The 23,752-nt window shown below is 43.5% G+C and overlaps 1 long non-coding RNA gene across 2 annotated transcripts; it reads right to left on the bottom strand.

Moving 5' to 3' along the window:
- Positions 1-709: 709 nt before the first annotated feature.
- On the bottom strand, positions 710-23,752 carry LOC138261448 (uncharacterized). 2 transcript variants are annotated; one of them, XR_011199093.1, is made up of 2 exons: positions 23,646-23,752; positions 710-1,606 (listed from the first exon to the last, which is right to left on the bottom strand). It is a non-coding gene; the product is annotated as an uncharacterized lncRNA (long non-coding RNA). The 2 variants fall into 2 exon arrangements; XR_011199094.1 differs by lacking the exon at positions 710-1,606 and adding an exon at positions 1,897-2,972 and having other exon boundaries at positions 23,646-23,745.

The following is a 23,752-nucleotide window of genomic DNA, read 5'->3' on the forward strand; positions in this document are numbered from 1 at the left end:
TCATGCATAATGTTTTCCTAACTCCTAAAACCCTATGCTGAATATCTTCTCTCCAATTACAAACAGTCAGCATTTGGATTTCAATGGGCAGGCGTGAGTACCAAGGAAGACCAGGTAATTCTGTAGACGTTCCAGGTGGGATTATGGGTCTCTAGATAAATCACCTTCATGATCCACACCTTTGCTTCTATTACAGGTTTGTCGGACCGAGCAGGTTATAAATTTAAAGGGTCCGACATGCGTAGAAGCATAAGGACCATGTAATTATTTGGTAGGTCCCCCATCTGGGTCACCTGGCACATTATAATATGGTAACATGCTGTAACCAACTGTTAACCATCTTTTCTTTTGTTGCAGTTATCTCAGACAGAACTGGTCATAGAGGAGGACGGGCAGACCGGAGTAGCAGCAGAGAGGGCAGGTTATTATTTGCTAGTTTTTCCTTCTGGTGAATATGAGGCATTGAAACGATCTGGTGCTTTAATCAAGTTTTCCTCTTTTATAGGCATCTTGGACCTTGCTATACATTCATTTGAACAGGCACACGTGAGTAGAAGGAGAAAGACAAGGTAATAATTTTTCAGATTTCCATTGTGGTGCGCCTAGTACAGTGAAATCTGACAACCTACCGTAATCACCTTTTCTTCTCTTGCAGGCATCTCCAATAGCACTACTCATCGATTACAAAAGTCACATGTGAGTAGAAGCAGAAAGACAAGGTATTTATTTGGTAGATTTCACTTGTGATGCACCCAGTACATTATAATATAGCAACATTCTTCAACCCCTTTTTTTGTTCTTTTGCAGGCTTCTTAGACAGTACTAATCATAGATTAAAAAAGGCAGAAGTGACTACAAGCATAAAGACCAGGTGATTATTTAGTAGTTTTTCCTTGTACTACATCTGAAACATTGGAACTTAAGCATGTGCTGTAACCATTTTTTTCTTCTATTGCAGACATCGCAGACAGTGTTGCATCTACAGGCAGGTGTAAGAACAAACAGAAAGGCCCAGGTAATTACTTGCTACATTTTCTAAGCGATAGCTCAGACTTGTCTGGTAGCCTGCATTCAATAGCATAAGAACCAACTTTAAATAATGTTTCTCACTTTAGAAAATGGGCCTTTTTTTTTTTGCAGGCTTTGCAGCATAGTAGGCTCAGACTGATTGCCACCAAAATGTTCAAGCGCAAAGCTGTGACTTCTGCAGAGAGAAGTGCTTCACCACAAAGGAAGAAATGCTGTCTTGTGTTCAAAGAAGAATGGCTGAAAGAAATTGTAGAGACTGAGACACAGAAATCATGAAGCAAGGTTAGCGTACAACTAGGAGAGCTATTTCTATACAATCCAGAAGTAGGCCTGATTTGCAAAGTATGTACAGAAGCAAAGATCGCAGGGGACGTTTCTACTGGGAAGAAATGGAGTGATGGCTGGAAGCTGGACTACTTGAATCGCCATCTATGTAGCAAAGTTCATGAATCTGATTTGGTGACCCGAAGAAATAAAAGTGCAGCTGCCAGGCTGGGTTTTGGAGTGCACACCATGCTGAGGAATCCGCCAGTGACAGAGCACAGACTAGAAGTGGTTGAACGGCAAAGATCTCTGCCTGAAAAAATAAAGATTCTCATCAACAATGTGTTGCTAGCAGCCAAAATGAACACTTCTGTTAACACGTCCCTTTATGTTAATTTATTACACATTAGGACTCATTTTAGGCAAATTAATCTTTTGACCCAGTTGAGAGACACCGTAGGACCAGATAGCTAATCAATATGTCAATCAATATATCAATAATATCATCAATATTTATCACAACCATACATTTCACTTTAGTCAGAGTCATTAATCAAATTGACGAAGCAACCATGATTTTTCAGCCACGAATAACCACACCTGTTTAGTAGAATTTCATGAGTTTTATTCCCTATTAGTTACAATCTAGCAGAATATACGTTAATCTCAAAACCAGGAAACTCAATAGCATAGTCACGATATGACAGCTTTGATAAGATTTCAATAACACAAGAATCACAAACATCAAAACATAGCACGACTTAAACATAGATTAAAGTATAGCAGAGTATTGATATCACATCAGTTCAACAAAGCATAGTCTCGGTCATTTGTCTATTTGCGTCAATTTGGTAAACACCTGTCCTAACCACTGATTAGCATTCGCATGTTGGGATTCATGCAAAACAATTTAGAACACCAATTTGGAAAACATCTAGATATGGTCCCTGTCAAAAGCAGGCAGTTGGTACCTAGAAAGGAAAAGCAAACAGACAAATTACAATTTGTATTGTCATAATTACCCTCCAAGGATTAGGTCAGCGCACAGGTTCAGTCTTCATCTTCAGGACATCAGTCAGATCACCATCAGTCAGGACTTAACTAAAGGGCAAAAGGGACACTTCCCTCTTAAGGAGGAAAGTGTAAATGGGCTGTCTATGGATAAGGATGGTTCTCAATAAGTCTCAAGTCACCAAACAGAGTGACAGAGTTTCTGGATGAAATCAATAGCATTCCCTACCTAATTCTCTCGACCTTTCTGTGACATGAGTTTTTATCCTTTTTCGTAGTACATTCCCCCAACATTTTATTGGACATTTACTATACCTCACTATCTTTAACCTATCAAATTTAACATGTGGTAATCCCAATTGTCACCCCACATTAATTCACAGGTCTTTGATTTGCCTTCATAATTGACGTCTTCAGAGGTGGCACATCCGGCGTTACTTCATAATTTGGCATTCCTTGGCACATCCTTTGGGTCAGCAGATTTGTTGTTCACCGGTCTAAGTGACCTTGTACATTTCATTAATCTACATTTGTTTCAATTCATTTATAACTTTTAAATCAAGGCACCGAAGATGTGCTTGGGAACGGATCTAACATGGTTACATTCATCTTCCAAGTTTGAAGAAAAATAACATTTGTAGGGCCATGGCTCCTTGTGAGTCAGCACACTGAAAAACAGAAAAATGCATTTAATATGAGAGTGAGGCAGCTAAACTGCAGCTTATGCTAACATAAGGCCTATGAGGATTTTCAATACAGATTCAACAATACGAACGTTAATATAAGCTTGATTGAACATAACATAAATACTTTATTGATCATTATTAGTTTGCGTATACATTTGTGGCCACTCTTCGTGGTCACAATTCAAGAGCACGTTTAAGCAAATTGTTATTATTATAGTTTTCTATGCAGCATCATCACACATTAATATATAGACATTTCATTTTAATATAGGTTATGTAAGCTACGCTCTGTCACTTCAATGTTATCTGTTCAAGATATCCATAACCACATCGCATTGTATGTGAAGACACCAGACAGCTGGAGGAGCAAGAACTATGACTGATTTTTTGGAGGCAATCAACAGCGTGATACGCTCTGACTTCATGGCAGAACTGCGCAGTGCTCGGTATCACACATTGATAATTGATGAGAGCACAGATATTTCAGTTACACAATTGCTCATCCTCTACTTCAAATTCAGATCTGTAACATCAACAGAGCACAAAACAGTGTTTGGGGGAATTGTAACACTGAGTACATGCAATGCGGAGGCAGTCACTATAGCTGTAAAAGACTTCCACACTGCCAAAAAGCTTGACCTTATGAAAATGGTCATGTTTACATCAGATGGTGTATCAGTGATGATGGGAAAGAACAATGGTGTTGCTACCCGCCTCAAACAATCCATTCCCCATCTAGTTGAGCAGCACTGTGTTACGCACAGAGAAGATTTGGGAGTTGACAATGCCTGGAAAAAAGTGCCGATGATCAGGGAAATAGAAACATTACTGAGGACTGTCTACACTGTGTTGTCCCTCTCACCTGTAAGGAAGTCCAAGCTGAACAAAATTGCTTTGGCCACTGAGAGGGCCATTTTGACCTCGGCGGTCTTTTGTGAAGACCGCTGAGGGACCTCCGTGTGGAAGCACCCCAGTAGTGGCGGTCTGCCGCTCGGCTTATTATGACTGTTGACAGTTCTCCGTCCTGTTTCGGACGGAGAGCCGCCAACAGCCATACTGGCGGGCAAGTAGAGGTTGCTCCACCGCCACGTCAACAGAACACCGCCCACCGAATCACGTCCTGTGATTCGGCGTGGCGGTGTTCTGTTGACGGTGTGGTGTCGGTGGAGCAGCCCCCATGGCTCCCGTCCCCTCCTGGAGGATCGTCGGACCAGGTAAGTCGATCGCCCGTGAGGGGAGGGGGGTGGGAGGGTGTTGTGTGTTTTGTGCGTGCATGGGGGTGTGCGTGTGTGTATGTAGTGGGGATGTTTGAGTGCCTGTATGCTTGCGGGGTGAGTATGGGAATGACTGCATGTATTTCTGTGGGTATGTCTGTATGGATGTGTGCGTGTATGTTTGAATTTGGGTGTGCGTGTCGGACTGTGTGTGTGGATGTTCGCATGTATGTCGGTGTGTGTGCGTGTATGTGTGTTGGTGTTGCCTGCATCCGTGTCATGTGTGAGTGAGTGATGTGATGTTGGGGTTGGGGTGGGGAGGGGGGCCCTGCCACCTTTGGGGGGTGGCAGGGGTGTAGGGGAGGGAGTCGGGGTGGGGGAGACCCCTATCTGTGCCAGGGAAGGAATTCCCTGGCACTGATAGTGCTTACCGCCATGGATTTCGTGGCGGTTTCAAACCGCATGAAATCCATGGTGGTCAGCCGGGTCCAAATACCACCGGCGGTATAGAGACGGCCGCCGGGCTGAAGACCCAGGTCTCCAGCCCAGCGGTTGTCACCGCCCTGGCGGGCAGAACGGAGTACCGGCAGATGACCATGGCGGTGACCGCCATGGTCATAATTCGAAAAAAAAGACCGCCAGCCTGTTGGCGGTCTTACCGCCGCTTCTCCGCCTTCCGCCAGGGTCATAATGACCCCCTGAATGTGAAGCAGTCTCCTGACGGGCTCTCAATGAAGTGCGGTGGCTTTCAAGGCATTTTGCTGTTGGTGCACTCTTGCGTAATTATGAGGTAGCTCTCAAATACTTTGATCATGAAAGAGCTGAGGCGAATGATCCAATTGCTAAATATTGTTCCAAAAAAACTATCTGATGCCAACTACCATATTTTCTTTGCAGCACTGAATGACATTCTGGGTGAACTTGCATCTTTGTGCAAGTTGTTTCAGAAAAGCTCTTTGACCACTGTTGAAGCTGTACAATATGCAAGAGCAACAATTAGTCAAATAAAGGAACAGTACTTGGGCGACACTGTCTTTTGGAGCAACACAGTAAGAGATCTGATGGCTTTGAACAGAGAGGACCGAGAGTATGATAGTGAGCCGATGTTATCTTTCATTAAACTTCTTTGTGAGCACATGGAAAGAAAGATGAATTGAAGGAATGGACAAGCTTTGATTTCCATGCAGTAACAACACAATCATAGTTTGATTTTGGGACTGAGAATGTACAAAGACTTGTTGAAAAGTATAGGAAGGTCTTGGTCCTGGGTGATTGTGACACCCCTGATGATGTTCTTCAGCAATACGGAGATTATACATATGTGGTGGCAGAACATATAAAAAGCGGATTGTTTAGGACCTTTCAAGACATGGTGAATTTCACTCTGCAGAATGCTGCACAGAACAGTGTTGTATCTCAGCTTGTTGATGTCTGTGCAACTTTCCAGTCTTCAGGTGCAGACTGTGAACGAGGATTCAGCCTCATGAATGAAATCAAGTCCAAATTAAGAAACAGACTCAAGAAGAGTCACCTAGATATGCTGATGGGGACAAAGGCCTGCTTCTCAAATGGGAAGGTTGACATAGACCGAGTTTATGAGCACTGGAAGAATGGCAAGGACCGGTGAGAGAAACAAACATTTCACACATCTACTGTTGGCACCTGACTTGTCTAAATTCTGATGCCGCTCTTCCTACAGTCACTATGTGGCTTGGGTAAGAGCATTTCTCAGCCTGTCTCTTTGCAGGAGCCTCATGGCATTTATCAGTGGTGTGTTCATCAAATTGTAAATGTTAGCTAGTTGTACAACATGCTCTATTTGATGTACATGGTCCTCTGTAGCACATTGAGAGTATTCATTAAAGACTCATAATGGTTCAACCTCCTGATTTCTGTTTTCTCTAACTGGGGTGTAGGTGGCACTCAACCGGTCAGGTCCTTGGGGTGTGCCACCAGGAAACAAAACTGCTGTAATGCCCAATTACATGGAGCAATGTTTATACAAACATCTCTTTTTTGCTTTAGTGGTAAAACAAAGCTATGGAGAGGCAAATGGCAAAGATCTTGGTAGTTATGCGCTGCACTCGCGTGAATAGTAAATTTCTTGGCGTATGTACCCTTGGCTGCAGCGCACAGAGACCTTACACTGCTGCACACAGTGGAAAAAAATTACAGGGAACATTGATTGTCACACTCCTTGTTGCTCTCCTCTCAGTTGGCCATGCCCCCTCACCCAAGAGGGTGTGTGTGTCTCCTTTACTGCAGGCACCTCTGCCCCTGTCCCTGCCCCTGTTGCCCCTGCTGCTCTGAGTGAGGAGGCTATAAACCTCCTGAGGAGTATCTCTGTGGGTCAGACTGCCACTGTGAATGCCATCCAGGGGTAGTCCACCCAACTGCAGCAGACAAATGCATTCCTGGACAGCATTCCTAGTGCCATGTCTGGCCTATAGAAATCTTTTCAGGCTTTAGCCTCCTCACTGACAGCAGCCGGTCACCCTCCCCTTCAGTTCTCCCTCCACCTCTCTTTTCCCCTTCCCAATCCCCCATTCCCCAACCTATCCCAAGCACACAGACAGATCTGCACGTACCCACACTAACACACAAAAGCAGCACACATAAACTCAAACACCACAAAGGAGTCAGCATACAACCACACACATCAGTCACCACTTCCCCAGATGCCCTCACCACCACCACCAGCCCACACAGCACATCAAGCAAACCTACAGGCACCACCACAACAGGCAGTGACACACCCAACACACCCACCATACCCACAGACACCACCCCAAAAGACACACAGATCCACCACTACAAGCATACCTGCAGACACTACTCCAACAGACATCCACACAACCACCAGTCCATCACCCAGTGCCATAGTAGCATAGCCATAGTGACTCTCCCACAGCCTGGACTAGGTCTCATACTGGGAGACACATTTGACAGACCCTGGTCTCTTCAGGCTGAACAGACAGAACCTATATGACACTCTTTTCCATAATTTCCATGCATGACAGTCCATCATCCATCTTCCAACCGCCACCACCCAGCCCCAAGACACACAAACACCCACACTCACACACGCAGCAGACACCACCCAAACAGAAGCATACCTCACACAATCACAAACACAAGACTTCCACACTGACACAGAGAAGCTGTTAAATGGTGGAAATTGCTGCAGAGTTACTCCTAATGAAATGGCGATGTCTTATACCATTGATACCATGAGACTGAGCTTAGTTGATTTTGCCAAGTGCTGGGGAATCCTGAGCTAGAGCTGTTGACGGCCTTGCATGCCCTGGTGCTTTAAACCCGCAAATGGATTGTTATGTGTTGGTAGACATGGGTCCAATCCTGGGTAATGTTCGAAGGGCCCTAAGTTAGGACATAGGTGTTTGAACCTGTTTCTGTAGGGCTATGAGAACACGCTTGGGTGATGATTGTATGGTGTCGTGGGACACTGATAATAATTTCATTCGATTCTCAGTGCCTTCTAATGTGTAAAGCTTCACGAACAGTAATTCTCGGCAAGATGCAATAATCAGTAATTACATTTTTTATCCACATTTACCCAATCGCTGGCAGGTATGCAGCACCCTTGCTGGTCTGGGACGTTGAAGTAAACATTTAGGTTACTGGTAGCATCTGGAGATATTTCTGTAGACTTCCTGATTGATATAGGCAGCAATTGGAACATATGATGATGGGGTCTCCACTAGTCCAGGAAAAGTGAGATATATCACTTCCCTTAGTGCAGAGTGTCTTTCTTTTGATTGGAACAGGATTTATGCTGGGTGTGTTTTCTCCACTGAGTGTGTTTATTTATTATTTCAACATGAAAGTAATTCAATATGAAACCGGTCTTTTCCACGTTGCTTCTGGTTCTTCTCCTTGGAAATACCTAACCTATCGTCTTTCAGCCTTAAATATATGATAGAGCACAAAAGTGGTCACTCAAAAATATACAGTTTTAAAATGTAAAGATATTGTGTTTATTGTGTATAACACCTGATAACAACCATCCCCTCACTCTGAAAACTCCTAATTTTGATAAGTGAATTAAATGAGGCACGGGAAGATACACAGGACTTTGTAGAGACTAGACAACTTGTACAAGTGAAGAATCTAAGGTGAGAGCTAAGATCAAGGGCCAGAATTATACTTTTTTTAGCGCTGCATTTGAGTAATTTTTTTACACAAAAACGGCACAAACATACAAAATTCAAATATTGTGTTTGCACCTCTTTTGCGTCAATAAATGATGCAAATGTGGCTCTAAAAAAGTAGAAATCAGGCCCCTAGGCCCTGATTTATACTTTTTAGTGCAAACCTGCACTAACGCAGGTTTGCACCAAAAAGTTTAGAACCGGCTTGCACCATTTCCGTGCACCAGCCGGGCACCATATTTATGGAATGGTGAAAGCCAGTGCAAAGGGTAGGCTAGCGTAAAAAAATATGACGTTAGTCTGATGGGGCTGGCTGTATGGAAGAAGGGGGGTTTTGGACCAACAAATGACGTTAGGCAGGTTAGAGTAAAAAAAAATATTCTAACCTGCCTAGAGTCATTTTCTGACGCAAAACCATCCATACCATCCTGTTTTAGAAAAGACAGGAGTCATGCCCACCACCTCAATGGCCAGCACAGGGACCAGGGTCCCCTGGGCATGGCCATTGCACTCAGTGCCATGTATGGTGGCCCATTTCAGGCCCCCCAATGGCACTTAAAATTTTTTTTACTTACATGTACTTACCTATACTTACCTTGGATGGGGTCCCCCACTCTGAAAACTCCTAATTTTGAAAAGTGAATTAAATGAGGCACGGGAAGATACACACGACTTTGTAGAGACTAGACAACTTGTACAAGTGAAGAATCTAAGGTGAGAACTAAGATCAAGGGCCAGAATTATACTTTTTTTAGTGCTGCATTGGAGTAATTTTTTGACACAAAAACGGCGCAAACATACAAAATTCAAATTTTGTGTTTGCACCTCTTTTGCGTCAATAAATGATGCAAATGTGGCTCTAAAAAAGTAGAAATCAGGCCCCTAGGCCCTGATTTATACATTTTAGTGCAAACCTGCACTAACGCAGGTTTGCACCAAAAAGTTTAGAACCGGCTTGCACCATTTCTGTGCACCAGCCGGGCACCATATTTATGGAATGGTGAAAGCCAGTGCAAAGGGTAGGCTAGCGTAAAAAAATATGACGTTAGTCAGGTGGGGCTGGCTGTATGGAAGAAGGGGGTTTTGCACCAAAAAAATGACGTTAGGCAGGTTAGAGCAAAAAAAAATACTCTAACCTGCCTAGAGTCATTTTCTGATGCAAAACCATCCATACCATCCCAATGGACAGCACAGGGGACCAGGGTCCCCTGGGCATAGTCATTGCACTCAGTGCCATGTAGGGTGGCCCATTTGAGGGCCCACAATGGCACTTAAAAAAAAAAATACTTACATGTACTTACCTATAATTACCTTGGATGGGGTCCCCCATCCTCCGCTGTCCCACTGGTGTGGGTGGGGGTGTCCCTGGGGCCTGGGAAGGGCACCTGTGGGCTTATTCCATGGTGTTCCACCATGAAAATAGGCCCACAGGTCCCCTAATGCCTGCCCTGACCCAGGCGTTAAAAATGGCGCAAAGCAAGCTTTGTACCATTTTTTGACCCCGCCTTCCCCCTTTGCCTGATTTTTGCATGGGAGGATAAATAAGGCGCTAGGGCCTTAGAGACATTTTTTGCACTGGAAGGCCTACTTTGCATCTCATTGACGCAAAGTAGGTTTCCACGTCTAAAAAATTACTTTAACTCCATAAATTTGTCTCTTGACAGGTCTAGTGCCAAAGTATAAATATGGAGTTAGTTTTGCACCAAATGTACGTTAAAAAAAATGACGCAAATTCGGTGCAAAACATATATAAATATGCCCCCAAGTGTCCAAGTTACAGTACAGCCTCAAGATCTCATGAAAACCTCAAGTGGTCAAATGTAGCCTCAAATGCCAAATTACCATTCCAAGATCCCAGCAGGCTCAAATCCCAATGACACACTCAAATACCTCAAAAGAGCTTCAAAAACCTAGGAATCTTATTTCATGGCAATGTACAGCCTTAACAACTAAGACACAAGCACAAAAACTATGACAACTATTATATACTCCCGTATACTTTACTTCAAATGTCAAGTGCACACTCAAACAATGAGGCACTGATTTAAAGATACAAAGGCAGCTCTACATTCTCCGTGGTATCCAAAAATCGGTTGCTTTAACTATTTATTGCATGTCCCGTAAAGCCTCATATATACAAGTATAGCCACATTTTTCAGTGCGGCCCAATAAATTAAGTTGTAGCCCAACATAGTCACAGAATTAGCAACTTGTTTTCATGTATAGCCCTATATGATTACTGCTGTCTCATATGTCCAGTTATAGCACTATGTCCTCAAGCATAACTCTCTATGCTTACTGCAGCCCAAGAATGCATGTATGGCCCTAATAAACCAAGACACATATACTTTTTTGCTCAGTGTAGCCCTGAAATAACCCTTTATGTTCAGGTGTAGATTCATATGCCCCATATATTTAGGAACATTGAAGTTCTCGATACCTGGCATGCAGCTTCCTTTCGTGCCACATGGCCATTGAAACATTAAGGCAGGCAACGGGACAGAAGAAATCAAACAGATCTGAGTGTAGGTCTGTCTCTTGCAGGCGTACATCATAGAAAGACCCAAACTATTGTCTTTGAAAGTGCTTGTTTTATCAGTTGGTCAGTTTCGCAGTTACAGGTACAAGAACATGTCAAAAAGATTTAATTCATATGCGTTGATGAACATATCCCATGGTGGATGTCTGTAGCCTCACGACCTTTACAGAGGAGCTTCTTCAAAGTTCAGTGGTACCAACTGGCAAGGACTGTGTCCAGCTTGTCTCAGGAGCTTCTCAAAAGCAACCCGAGTATGAGGTGTGTATTCTTCACCAAGGGGCATGCCCAGGACAATGGTAACAACTCCAGCATAAAGTTGAAAAAGAGACGGCCAACAGGTAATTATCAGTGAAGATAAATAACACAAAGGGCCTGAAGCACATGTTTGTTTGTGCCCTAGTGCAGCCGTATTCACACTCAAGGCATACACACATTAACCTTATTCATGAATAAAGCATGACTAACTGATAACTAAGATATGCTAAAGTGCAAACAAACAAATTGAATACCACCATAAAGCAATAACATGAAAGAGTAATGTATTTGGATTTACTGTGAAGTTGCCAGGATCCACATAAAGGTTTGTTATGGTGGATGTTACTTAGATCTTCATAGTATGCCTTCAGGTTGTTGTGGCCCTGCAGGGGGGAGCGCCATTACCAGGTGAGGGCAGCTCTGCTTCTAGAACAATACAAACACTGGGACCCAGTGGTATAGTGGTAATGGAAGATAGTGGTGCGAAGACCAACCCTTCCTTTCATTCCCTCTGCCCCTGACGTCAGGGGCATACCATGTGTTGCTCAGGATGAGGGAAAACGACCGGCCATGGGAGGACAGAAACTCCTCACAATAGCACGGCCAAAAAATAATATTCCTCCTATACCCACAGTAATAAACTGGAAAACTGGAAACTGGAAAAAAACAAAAGATTGTTCTAACTCTGACCAGCATAAAATAAAATAAAAACTAAATACGTGTAGAAAACATATAGAAGATACAAGAATACACTTCCCCACCTCCCAACAAAATCTGTCCTCAAACAGGAATCGAAAATACCCAGCAGACGTCAGGGTAATATGCAGCTTATATCAACACAAAATCTTTCAATTTGGTGGATGCCTTGGGTCTTAGATGGTATCGGCCAGTACCTTGCCTTTGGGTGAGAGCATCCTACGTAGATGGCAGAGAATTTGATCACTAACTGTCTCCTTCCTCCCAGGCCCCAGATGGGTTTGGGTTAACCATCACAAGACCTGACACCTCAACCCCACTGTCTTCAGGAGCCTGATCTGTGTCTCCTCCTGCTGAGCTACAAGATAGTCCCACTTCTCGAGGATTCACAACAATGTCCGAAGAGTCACTGGTCTCCTCATCAGGAGCAGACTCCATGGACAGATATTGTTTGGAAAATGCCATATTCTGCATTAAAGATTCACTTCCTTGCTGAGCCGTGATTAGAGTTCCTCTATCCAGACTCACAGTCCATGGGACGGGTTCAAAAGGTAGCCAGAATTTTCCCACAGCATGTCTATTATTGATCAATAGGAGATTCCCTACTTGAATATCCTGATTCTTGGCCTGTCTCTTTTGGGATATGCGACTGTTACGCACATGACGTTGCCGCAAATTGTCAGCTACATGGTCGCGCAACACCGAGGGACCTTCATGATGAGGGCTTGTGTCACACACCAGCCGGTTCATGCCCTAGACACTGGGGGCTACCTTGGTGGTAGTATGGGGAGTGAGCCGATATTCTCATAGAAAAGCATACAGAGAACATTCAATGTCACTTCCATTCGCCACAGCTATTCTCAGACCTCATTCAGTTTCACATGAACTATTCAGCCTCCCCATTCGCTTTTGGCTAGCAAAGAGTGATCTTAATATAGTGGATACTACGAGAGGCTAGGTAACATGCAAAGTCTTGACTTGAAATAGGTGGGCCATTATCCATCTGTAGCTCTTTAATAAGACCATGGGTGGTCATGATCTTCTCGAGGCGTGGCACAGTGTGGGCATGGTCAAGGATTTCAACCTCGGGGTACTTTGAAAAGTCATAAATGGTGACTAACATGTGTCGTCCATCTGGCAGGCTTCCAAAATCCACACTTGTGCAATACCATGGAGCAGAAGGAATGGGCTCAGTGATGATGGGTGTCGGAGCATCTGCAGGACCAACCGTTTGGTAAATGTGACAATATCTCTCAGTACGCTCCACATTTTCTCCGAGGCCAGGGAACCATACGTTGCACTTGAGGCGTACTTTGGTTTTGACAATCCCTTGGTGAGCGGCATGAGCAAGATCCACAACTCGCTGCTGCAGTTACGACTGGATCACTAATCGTGGTCCCCCTAGTAAGCATTCATCTGGAAATAGCACCAATTCTTGCTGAACTGAATGAAGCGATGACAACATCAACTGCGCCTCTTCGGTCCATCAGGAGAGATGATGTGTCAAAGTGTGCCACTTCCCAGCAGTAATGGCAGAGATGACCAACTGCAGGCACTCATCAGTCTGAGTCGCTGTTCTGATTTCCTCCAGTGTGATGGGTAGGGGCCAGGATTGTTCAAACACATTTTGCATATATTCTTCGAGCTCCCCGACATCTGCTTCTTCACTTGTAGCAGCTGGTCGGGTATGTCGAGAGAGATAGTCTGCCGGATTTTGGGCTCCTAGTCGATAAACTACCAAGAACTGGTATTCTTGAAGTTGGAGAATGGTGTGCGCTGACAACAACTGCTTGGAGGCTCAAAACGCCGCTTCCTGTTCAGTTCCCCACTCCCAGCTGACATTAGATTTGGTTTACTCCTGAAGGGGAAGGTAATGTTCTAGATTAACCTGCCACAATATGTAACCGTATCCAGAAAACTCCAAACTCCAGTTACGGAAGTAAGAGTCGGAGCAGACTGAATGTCTCTGACCTTGTCGGGGTCCTGCATGACTCCATTTTCTGAGAAGTGATACCCAAAGAAGGCAATTTCCAGTTGTAGGAATGTACACTTCTCTCTATGAAGTGTCAAACCATTGCCACGCAGCTGCGTGAAAGTGGCTCGCAACCTCTCAACGCGATCTTCAATGGTACGGGAATGTATCAGAATGTCATCGCTAACATTGATGACCCCCTACAACCTATCTAGCACTCCACGAATGGTATCCTGAAAGACCTCTGCTGCACTCGAGATGCCAAAACTGAGGCACTTGTACCTGCGGAGGCCCACATGAATTGAAAATGTGGTGATGGCTCGTGACTCCTGGGCCAGCAACACTTTGTGCCCTGAGATCCATCTTTGAGAACCTTCACGATCCATTCACCTCAACCACAACGTCATCAATGGTCGGTGTCAGGTGGCATTCCCTTTGGAGTGCTACGTTAGGCAGTCTCATATCAATGCATATGTACTTCGCCTGGTTGTTTAGGCTTGTGAGTGATCACGATGGGTGAGGCCCATGGAGTCGGCCCCTTCACCTGTTCAATGATATCCGCTTGCCGAGCTTCCTCAACTCCTCTTCTACTTTGGGACGCAAATTAAACGCAACCTGACAATGCCTCAGAGGTTGAATGGATTCATCAGTGTGGAGGTTGACTAACTTCCCCTTCAGGCATCCAATACCTTCAAAAAGCTGTGAGAATTCGGAGGCCAAACCATTGACCGTCCTCAAGTGCACAGTGAATGCGAATGACACCAGGTGGAGCTTCTCCGCCATCTTGCAACTCAGCAACATGCCGGATCCAGACTTGGTGACATACATTTTGGCACTTGTTATCTGCTCACCATGCACAATGTCAGTTGTGAAAACTCCCGCAAGGGGAAGTGGAGTCGATGACCCAAATGCATAGAGCTGAGTGTTGGTGGGACAAAGTGTTGGGTGGATAGGTAGAGTTTTGAGAACAGATTGTGGCAAGATGTTTATTGATGCTCCTAAATAAATAAACGTTACCCCATCGACCCTAAATGAGTACTGTGTTGACGAAGTACTAACATTCTGCCCAATTCTAAATTAGGTGGGAAGATTGAGTGGCGAACTGGGTACCCTATTACATCTGTGAGAGTACTTTTTCTGCAAGTTCTAATTCAGGCCCTTTGAGTTATTTGAAAGACACGTAAGGTAAAATATGTATAACTAATTACTTTTGTTATGCAGCATGATTGCTATCAAATAATGCTGTCTTGGTGTTCATCTAAAATTTAAAGACATTTTACAAACCCCTGAATGGCGATATCAGTAATAAGTAAAAAAACATCTATATGATTCTTCTTTCAACATTACTGTACTTATCTTTCTGCATAGTTTAGTAATTTTTGTGCATGTGATTTGCATGCTAGGTGTGCAAGATCTGGTTCCCAAAGCTAACCATAACTGGGGAATTTGAGGGTGTTCGGTGTTGTATTATAACCACAACTGCACTTTCACTATGGTTTTCAAATGAAAGAATAATATGCTATTTATTACATTTATTGAGTGTTGCAGGGTACCATAACTCATGAGAGACAGCTCTTCATTGTGCCATGATTCCCCTCACCATATTTATAATATTAATATATTATATTATATTATAATTATAATATTTAGCAAGATATTACACTCTGCACATATGCTTATATGATTTATGCCAGGGCAGTTTACAATCATACTTGTTTTTTTACATCCTGCTTGACAGTGCAGCTATCGGCATCCTTATGTGATTAACAGAAAAATAAGTATTCAGGAACTCTATAGAGAGCAGAACAGTTTCCACACCCTGATGCTGGTTTGAACAAGTACAGCTTTTTAGTTTTGGCAAAAGCTGTGAGCTTCCACAGGAAGAGTGCTTCCTCTTCAAGCTGCTGTCACCATTTGTTTGTCCAGCTGACTGAATCAGCTGCTGTGCAGCCAACTAAAGATGGCTCACTAACACCCATAAAATCTAAAGTCAAGCTATTGTGTTACACTGGAATGGAGCTTGCCTTGTCGGTCGCACAAATGTCATTGTAATACTGTGAAATAAAGTTTTCTAGATAAATAAATAATTAGTGTATTTGTTCTTCTCTGGCAGCCGCACAGATGGATGGAGGTCAGTCATGATATGTTGCTGCTTGCCACTCCTACCATCCTCCCCACTTCCTTTTTCATCACTATCTAGAGTGCTAGTCTGTGTTTGAGGTCAGTATGGGAAGGTCACGCCTATACTAATGCTTTTACAATATCCTTTAACAGGGAATACTTTGAGAAAATTGTGTTTTTAAACATTTCTAGTTTGTCTTTATTTCATTGTTGAATGTAATATTAGGGAAGAATAAAATAAAATAATTTTATTAAGACACTTGTCCATAGACCACACACATAGAATTAAAGTTAAAACATGTCTTTCACAAATACTAAATCAAGATTATTCCATTTCATCACTGATCTTAACCCCTTCTGTGCCCAGGCCATAATGGTTACGTCCTCAGCTGCAGCGCTGCTGTACCAAGGGCGTAACCATTATGTCTTGGGCCGACCCACGGGGAAAGCTACCCCTGTGGGCCACCCACCCACAGGCTCCTACCGGGAATGGCAGCGGAACACCTTCTGCCGCCACCTGTGCCCCCCCTCAGCGATCTGATGATGTTGGCATGCGCACGGCGAACCCTAGTCATCAGAGCAGGGAATAATATATGTGGTGTGTTTTGTGTAGCACCCACAAGGTTTACTTACCTAGTAGCACTTATAAATGCTCGATTTATCAATGCTATTTAGGGATCTAGGGCCAGATGCAGCAAATTCCGGCTTTGCGACTCGCAATTTCGAGTCGCAAAGCCGGATGCAGGATGGTGTACCTGACACCATCTGAGATTCGCAAGGGAGTTGCAAAGGCCCACCTCATTAATATTAATGAGGTGGGTCGCAATTTGCGACCCCCTTGCGACTCGCAGCACTCACAGCGATGGTGGCCTGCTGTAGACAGCAGACCACCATGTCTGTGACTGATTTTAAATAAAGCAGTTTTTGTTTTTTTTGTAATGCAGCACATTTTCCTTAAAGGAATACGAGATGCATTACAAACAAAAAAATTAAACGTGCCAGTTAGGACCACTGCCTGCTCTGAAATTTTTTTTTCAGGGCCAGTCACAAAGGGGAAGGGGTCCCATGGGGACCCCTTCCCTTTTGCGAATGGGTTACCACCAGTGTGACTCTGGTGGTAACTGCGAATTGCGATGCTACTCGCAAATAGGAAGGGGAACACCCCTTCCTATTTGCAACTCGCATTCCCATTTTGCGAGTCGATAACCAGGTTACTGACTCGCAAAATTGGAATGGGCATCGCGATGTGGCTTTTGCACCTCGCAAAGAGTGATTTTCGCTGTTTGCGAGGCGCAAAAGACTTGCTACATCTGGCCCTTTATTTCATAAAGTAATTGGTGGATCAAGTAATTTTTTATGAACCGTTTACTTACCCTCATGCCAAATCCAACCAATATGCCTGAGATGGACTAGTGGATGGGTATGCAATAATGTTTTGGTGTTTTCTTTGCTTTTTAATGTCCATGCATACTCTCTTCGTAGCGAACACCTTGCCGTCACATCTTATGGGAATCTGGTCACTAAAGGAATAATATATTGTGTGTTTTATGTGGATCCCAAACTGACCTAGAAGCACTTGTAAATGGATGATTTATATTTGCGGATTGGCAGACTGGAGTGGGCGCTTCCACCCATGGCTAGCCACAGCTTTTCACCCGGTGCTCGGTCATAGCTTCCCCACCCAGCCATGCCCAGTCATAGCTTCCAGACCCAGCCAGAGGCACTGAAGAACCAGAACTGACACTGGTAAGGTTTTTGTGTACCTTTTGGACTACTTGAACTGCTTTTTTGTTCACCTCCATCCAAGGGAAAAACCATAAATCTTACCATACTCTGAGCTCCATACCCCTGGGTAGAAGGAGTGACTGTGTCCTTCAACCTGAAAATCTAAAAATGTAGAAAATATCACTAAAACAGGTGCTGGGAGGCTAGAAATGGGCCATAGGCTCTGGTGGCTCAGTACTAACTCTGGGAAGGAGTTTGTGTACCTTTTGGACTATGGAAAGTTGTCTTTTGTTCACCTGCATCTAAGGTAAAAACCTGGAATCTAACTCAACTTGAAGCTCCATGACCCTAGGTAGAAGTAATGGCGTTCTCCCCTTTAACCTGAAAATTTCAAAATGTCAAAAATATCACTAAAACAGGTGCTGAGAAGCTAGAAATGGACCATACACACCCAAGGCTCAGACATGACACCAGGAAGGAGTTTGTGTACCTGTGGGACTATGTGAAGTGTTTTTATTGCTCACCTCCATCCAAGGGAAAATCCGGAAATCTTACCCTACTCAGAGCAAAATGTTGAAAATATCACTAAAAAGGGAGTTGGGAGGCTAGAAATGGACCAGAGGTACTTAAGGCTTACAACTGACACTGGGAAGGGTCTGTGTACCTTTTGGACCTTGTGAAGGGTTTTTCGTTCACCTCCATCCAAGAGAAAAAAGTAAAATCTTACCCTACTATGAGCCCCATAGGCCTTGGTAGAAAGAATTACTTTGTCCCCTTGAAACTGAAAAACTAAAAATCTCGAAAATATCACTAAAACAGGAGCTGGTAATCTAGAAATGGGCCAGAGGCACTGAAGGCTCAGAATTGACACTGGAAAGGAGTTTGTTTACCTTTTGGACCATGTGGAGTATTTTTTTTGTTCACTTCTATCTAAGGGAAAAACCTGAAATCTTATATGACTTGGAGCTCCGTAGCCCTGGGTAGAAGGAATGACTTTGCCCACTTGAACTTGAAACACTCAAAATGTCGAAAATATCACTAAAACAGGTGATGGGAGGCTAGAAATGGGCCAGAGGCACTGAAGGCTTAGAACTGACACTGGCAAGGAGTTTGTATACCTTTTGGACCATGTGGAGTTTTTTTTGTTCACTTTCATCTAAAGGGAAGAACCTGAAATCTTACATGTCTTGGAGCTCCACAGACCTGGGTAGAAGGAATGTGTTTGTCCCCTTGAATCTGAATCACTCAAACTTTTCAAAAACATCACTAAAACGGGTGCTGGGAGGCTACAAATGGTCCAGAGTCACTGAAGGCTCAGAACTGACATTAGGAAGGAGATTGTATACCTTTTGGACCCTGTGGAGTGTTTTTGTTGTTCACTTCCATCTAAGAGAAAAACCTGAAATGTTACGCAACTTGGAGCTCCATAGCCCTGAGTAGAAGTAATGACGTTCTCCCCTTTAACCTGAAAATTTCAAAATGTCAAAAATATCACTAAAACAGGTGCTGAGAAGCTAGAAATGGACCATACACACCCAAGGCTCAGAAATGACACCAGGAAGAAGTTTGTGTACCTGTGGGACTATGTGAAGTGTTTTTTATTGCTCACCTCCATCCAAGGGAAAACCTGGAAATCTTACCCTACTCAGAGCAAAATGGCGAAAATATCACTAAAAAGAGAGCTGGGAGGCTAGAAATGGACTAGAGGTACTGAAGGCTTACAACTGACACTGGGAAGGGGTTTGTGTACCTTTTGGACCTTGTGAAGGGTTTTTCGTTCACCTCCATCCAAGAGAAAAAACTAAAATCTTACCCTACTATGAGCCCCATAGGCCTAGGTAGAAAGAATGACTTTGTCCCCTTGAAACTGAAAAACTCAAAATTTCGAAAATATCACTAAAACAGGTGCTGGTGGTCTAGAAATGGGCCAGAGGCACTGAAGGCTCAGAACTGACACTGGGAAGGAGTTTGTATACCTTTTGGACCATGTAGAGTATTTTTAAATTCACTTTCATCTAAGGGAAAAGCCTGAAATCTTACCTGACTTGGATCTCCATAGCCCTAGGTAGAAGGAATGACTTTGCCCCCTTGAACCTGAACACTCAAACTGTCAACAATATCACTAAAACAGTTGCTGAGAGGCTGGAAATGGGCCAGAGGCACTGAAGGCTCGGAATTGACATTGGGAAGGAGTTTGTATACCTTTTGGACCATGTGGAGTGTTGTTTTTTGTTCACTTCCATCTAAGGGAAAAACCTGAAATCTTACATGACTTAGAGCTCCATGGCCCTGGGTAGAAGGAATGACTTTGCCCCCTTGAACCTGAACACTCAAACTGTCAACAATATCACTAAAACAGTTGCTGAGAGGCTGGAAATGGGCCAGAGGCACTGAAGGCTCGGAATTGACATTGGGAAGGAGTTTGTATACCTTTTGGACCATGTGGAGTGTTGTTTTTTGTTCACTTCCATCTAAGGGAAAAACCTGAAATCTTACATGACTTAGAGCTCCATGGCCCTGGGTAGAAGGAATGACTTTGCCCACTTGAACTTGAAACACTCAAAATGTCAAAAATATCACTAAAACAGGTGCTGGGATGCTAGAAATGGGCAGAGGCACTGAAGGCTTAGAACTGACACTGGGAAGGAGTTTGTATACCTTTTGGACCAAGAAGAGTATTTTTAAATTCACTTCCATCTAAAGGAAAAGACTGAAATCTTACCTGACTTGGATATCCATAGCCCTAGGTAGAAGGAATGACTTTGCCCCCTTGAACCTGAACACTCAAACTGTCAAAAATATCACTAAAACAGGTGCTGAGAGGCTGGAAATGGGCCAGAGGCACTGAAGGCTCAGAATTGACATTGGGAAGGAGTTTGTATACCTTTTGGAACATGTGGAGTTGTTTTTGTTGTTCACTTTCATCTAAAGGGAAGAACCTGAAATCTCACATGTCTTGGAGCTCCATAGACCTGGGTAGAAGGAAGGTCTTTGTCCCCTTGAATCTGAAACACTCAAAATTTTCAAAAACATCACTAAAACGGGTGCTGGGAGGCTAGAAATGGTCCAGAGTCACTGAAGGCTCAGAACTGACATTAGGAAAGAGATTGTATACCTTTTGGACCATGTGGAGAGGTTTTTTTGTTCACTTCCATCTAAGAGAAAAACGTGAAATGTTATGCAACTTGGAGCTCCATAGCCCTGAGTAGAAGGAATGACTTTGCCCCCTTGAACCTGAAACACTCAAAATGTCGAAAATAGCACTAAAACTCGTGCTGGGAGGCTAGAAATGGGCCAGAGGCACTGAAGGCTCTTAACTGACATTGTGAAGGAGTTTGTATGCCATTTAGAACATGTGAAGTGATTTTTGTGCACTTTCATCCAAGGGAAAAACCTGGAATCTTACAGGACTTGGAGCTCCATAGCACTGGTTAGAAGGAATACTTTGTCTCCTTAACCCCTTATGTGCCCAGGGCGTAATGGTTATGTCCTCAGCTGCAGCGATGCTGTCCAGTATGGGCCCTGCTAAGGGCTTCTCGGATCTCCCCAGGGCTCCTCTTCCAGCTTGTCACTTGAGAGGAAGGGGGGGAGCTAAGCCTTCATGAAGGGCTAGTCACCACTCTAGGCCTGAACCAGGTGGGGGAGCACAAGAGACCTCTCCGGTCTGCAGCCACCCTGCCCTGGGTAGTGACTGCCTTCACTTTACTGTGGGCTCTGGGTGCTGCCTTTGGGCGGGTACCTTCCACTTTCCTGGAGCCCAGGCACGGGAAAACCAAGAGGCTTAAGCCCGGACTGCCCCACACCCTCCCCCCACTGGCCTGCCCATTTTCTTTGACTTTGAAGCTCTCACGAAGTGGGGGCTTACAGGGCCCCGGGGGGGAGACAAAAGTCAGAGTTAGTCTGGCGGCCTGCCCCACTGGACATTTGGTCACCCAGCCGGTGAGCCATCTGGTTGGCAAGCCCAGTGACCAGATGGCCTGCAACGACCCAGCGGCCAGAGTGAACCAGGCAGCACGACAGTCACCCCGGCGAAGACAAGATTGGCCGTGCACTCTGAGAAGCTCCTTTTTGGGACAGCTTGCCTCCCGGCGATGTGTGTGAACCAGGGTTTTCCACTCTGGAAATCTGGTCACCATGCTGACCGGCAAAGGATTGTGGGCCCCGTCCCGGCACCCGAGGGCGCAGGGCAGGAGAGGGAGGCCCCCGTGCCAGGTGGCTCATGGTGGGAGCAGTCTCTCAAGGGCCCACAGCCCCCTCCCTACCTGCCAGCCTGGCGGCAGAGGGACCCCCAAATCACAAAAGGTGAAACTCTCTTATCTTATAAGCAAAACATGAACAACAATCGTTCTGATATATACTTGAGATAAAATACTTTATTTAAAGAATACAAAATTAAATACTAAGCCTGACACTGAACAACAAATGACATATATATCAAATGATAAAATGTTCAAAGGACGAACAACATAAACCCAACAGTCAACAATCAACAAGACATCAAACAACCATATATAGACAAACACAGACCAAACAATTGTCATATAATCAAAAACAACATATGTATATCTGAAAAAATCTTTTCAATAAACCTTGACAGAAAATTCCACTAAGATAATAACAAATAAACATACAAGCACCTCATATATAAGTAGATGTCCTTTCTCAATGGTGGCAGTTCCACATATATTAACCACATAGGGTACTAAGAGTTTATATCTGCCACTTTCTGTGAGTTTCTTAAGTTTGTATCCAGATTTGTGCATATTTCTTGCCCTTTATTGTTTTTTTTTTTTTATAAAAGGCTGACAATTCTTAGCTCCCATATTTGCATTGTTTATCTTCTTATAAGAAAATCAACATTCAGTACTCCCTCACCGACACGCGTTTTGATGGATCCAACTCTCCAATATACTTGTAATCTCTCAAGCCACCTTCTTCAGGGCAAATACATTTAGAGCACCAAAGCAAACAATATAAATTTGATAAGGGATTAAAAGGATGTATTACTTAATTGTATAGTTATCTATGTTAAACATTACAGAAAATCGTTCAATGCCATCCAAAAATTGCCAGTGTACTATATAGGTGGATGTGAATATTAATAGCATGAATAGTTTAGAACACCCAAAAAGTGAAGGAATGATAGAAACACCTGCACAAAAACCATTTCCAATACACCACACAACATAATCAACTAAAGAATACATTTAGTGCCAACACCAATCGTGTATACAATACCTAAAAAAGACCCACACCAGATAATGGGGAAATCTATTTCCAGGAAAAAAACAATATGTGCAAATAGGTTCCATACCTAGCAGGACTTTCACATTTGATTAACTTAGAATCTATTCTTAATCAAAACCCTAAAAAAGAATAGATCAGATCTCATTGAGGCTCAGACAGATACTGAAATACACATATACAAAAAATATGCAAAACATATATCATGGCAACATCACCTTACACTCACAATATGCGTATCTATTGAACGCACAGAGTCAATTCTTAGGTAAATTTGAGGGTATCTATCTAGTACTACATCCTAAGTGTCGTTATCTGACTCCAGCTGATCAAAAATAAAGAACAAACATTTAACGTGAAATTAAGCCAAAGCTTGCGATCGTAAAAGGCGTGTTGTTTCATGCCGACACTGTGTCATAACACACGAGCGAAACCAATGCAAAGATCTCCATGCAATTAGCACCTTTCGCCTAACACTATGTATAAGCTTATCCTGAACCTGTATTTTTTAAATAATCTTGAAGGCGCCCTAGTTTTAAAAAGATCATTCTCCTTCTGGTCTAGGAGCAGCTTAATTTACTCAGTATCCACCTCTTTATAGATGACTAACTGAGTCAAGAAGTGTGCGTTTAAGACTGAAAAGCACTAAAAAAACAAAAACATTCTTAATTTTGCAAACAAATACTCTTCTCTATAAATAGTTCGGTTTACACTTACTTCGCGGCAGGTAGATGAGAACATTCTTGCCGTCTATCAGCTTAGGTGATCTGGAATACACTGAGCTTCCATAACTGCTGAATCAATCCTTGTTTTTACTCAGAAAA

The sequence above is a fragment of the Pleurodeles waltl genome, chromosome 10 (genome assembly GCF_031143425.1).
Source record: "Pleurodeles waltl isolate 20211129_DDA chromosome 10, aPleWal1.hap1.20221129, whole genome shotgun sequence".
Lineage (NCBI taxonomy): Eukaryota > Metazoa > Chordata > Amphibia > Caudata > Salamandridae > Pleurodeles > Pleurodeles waltl.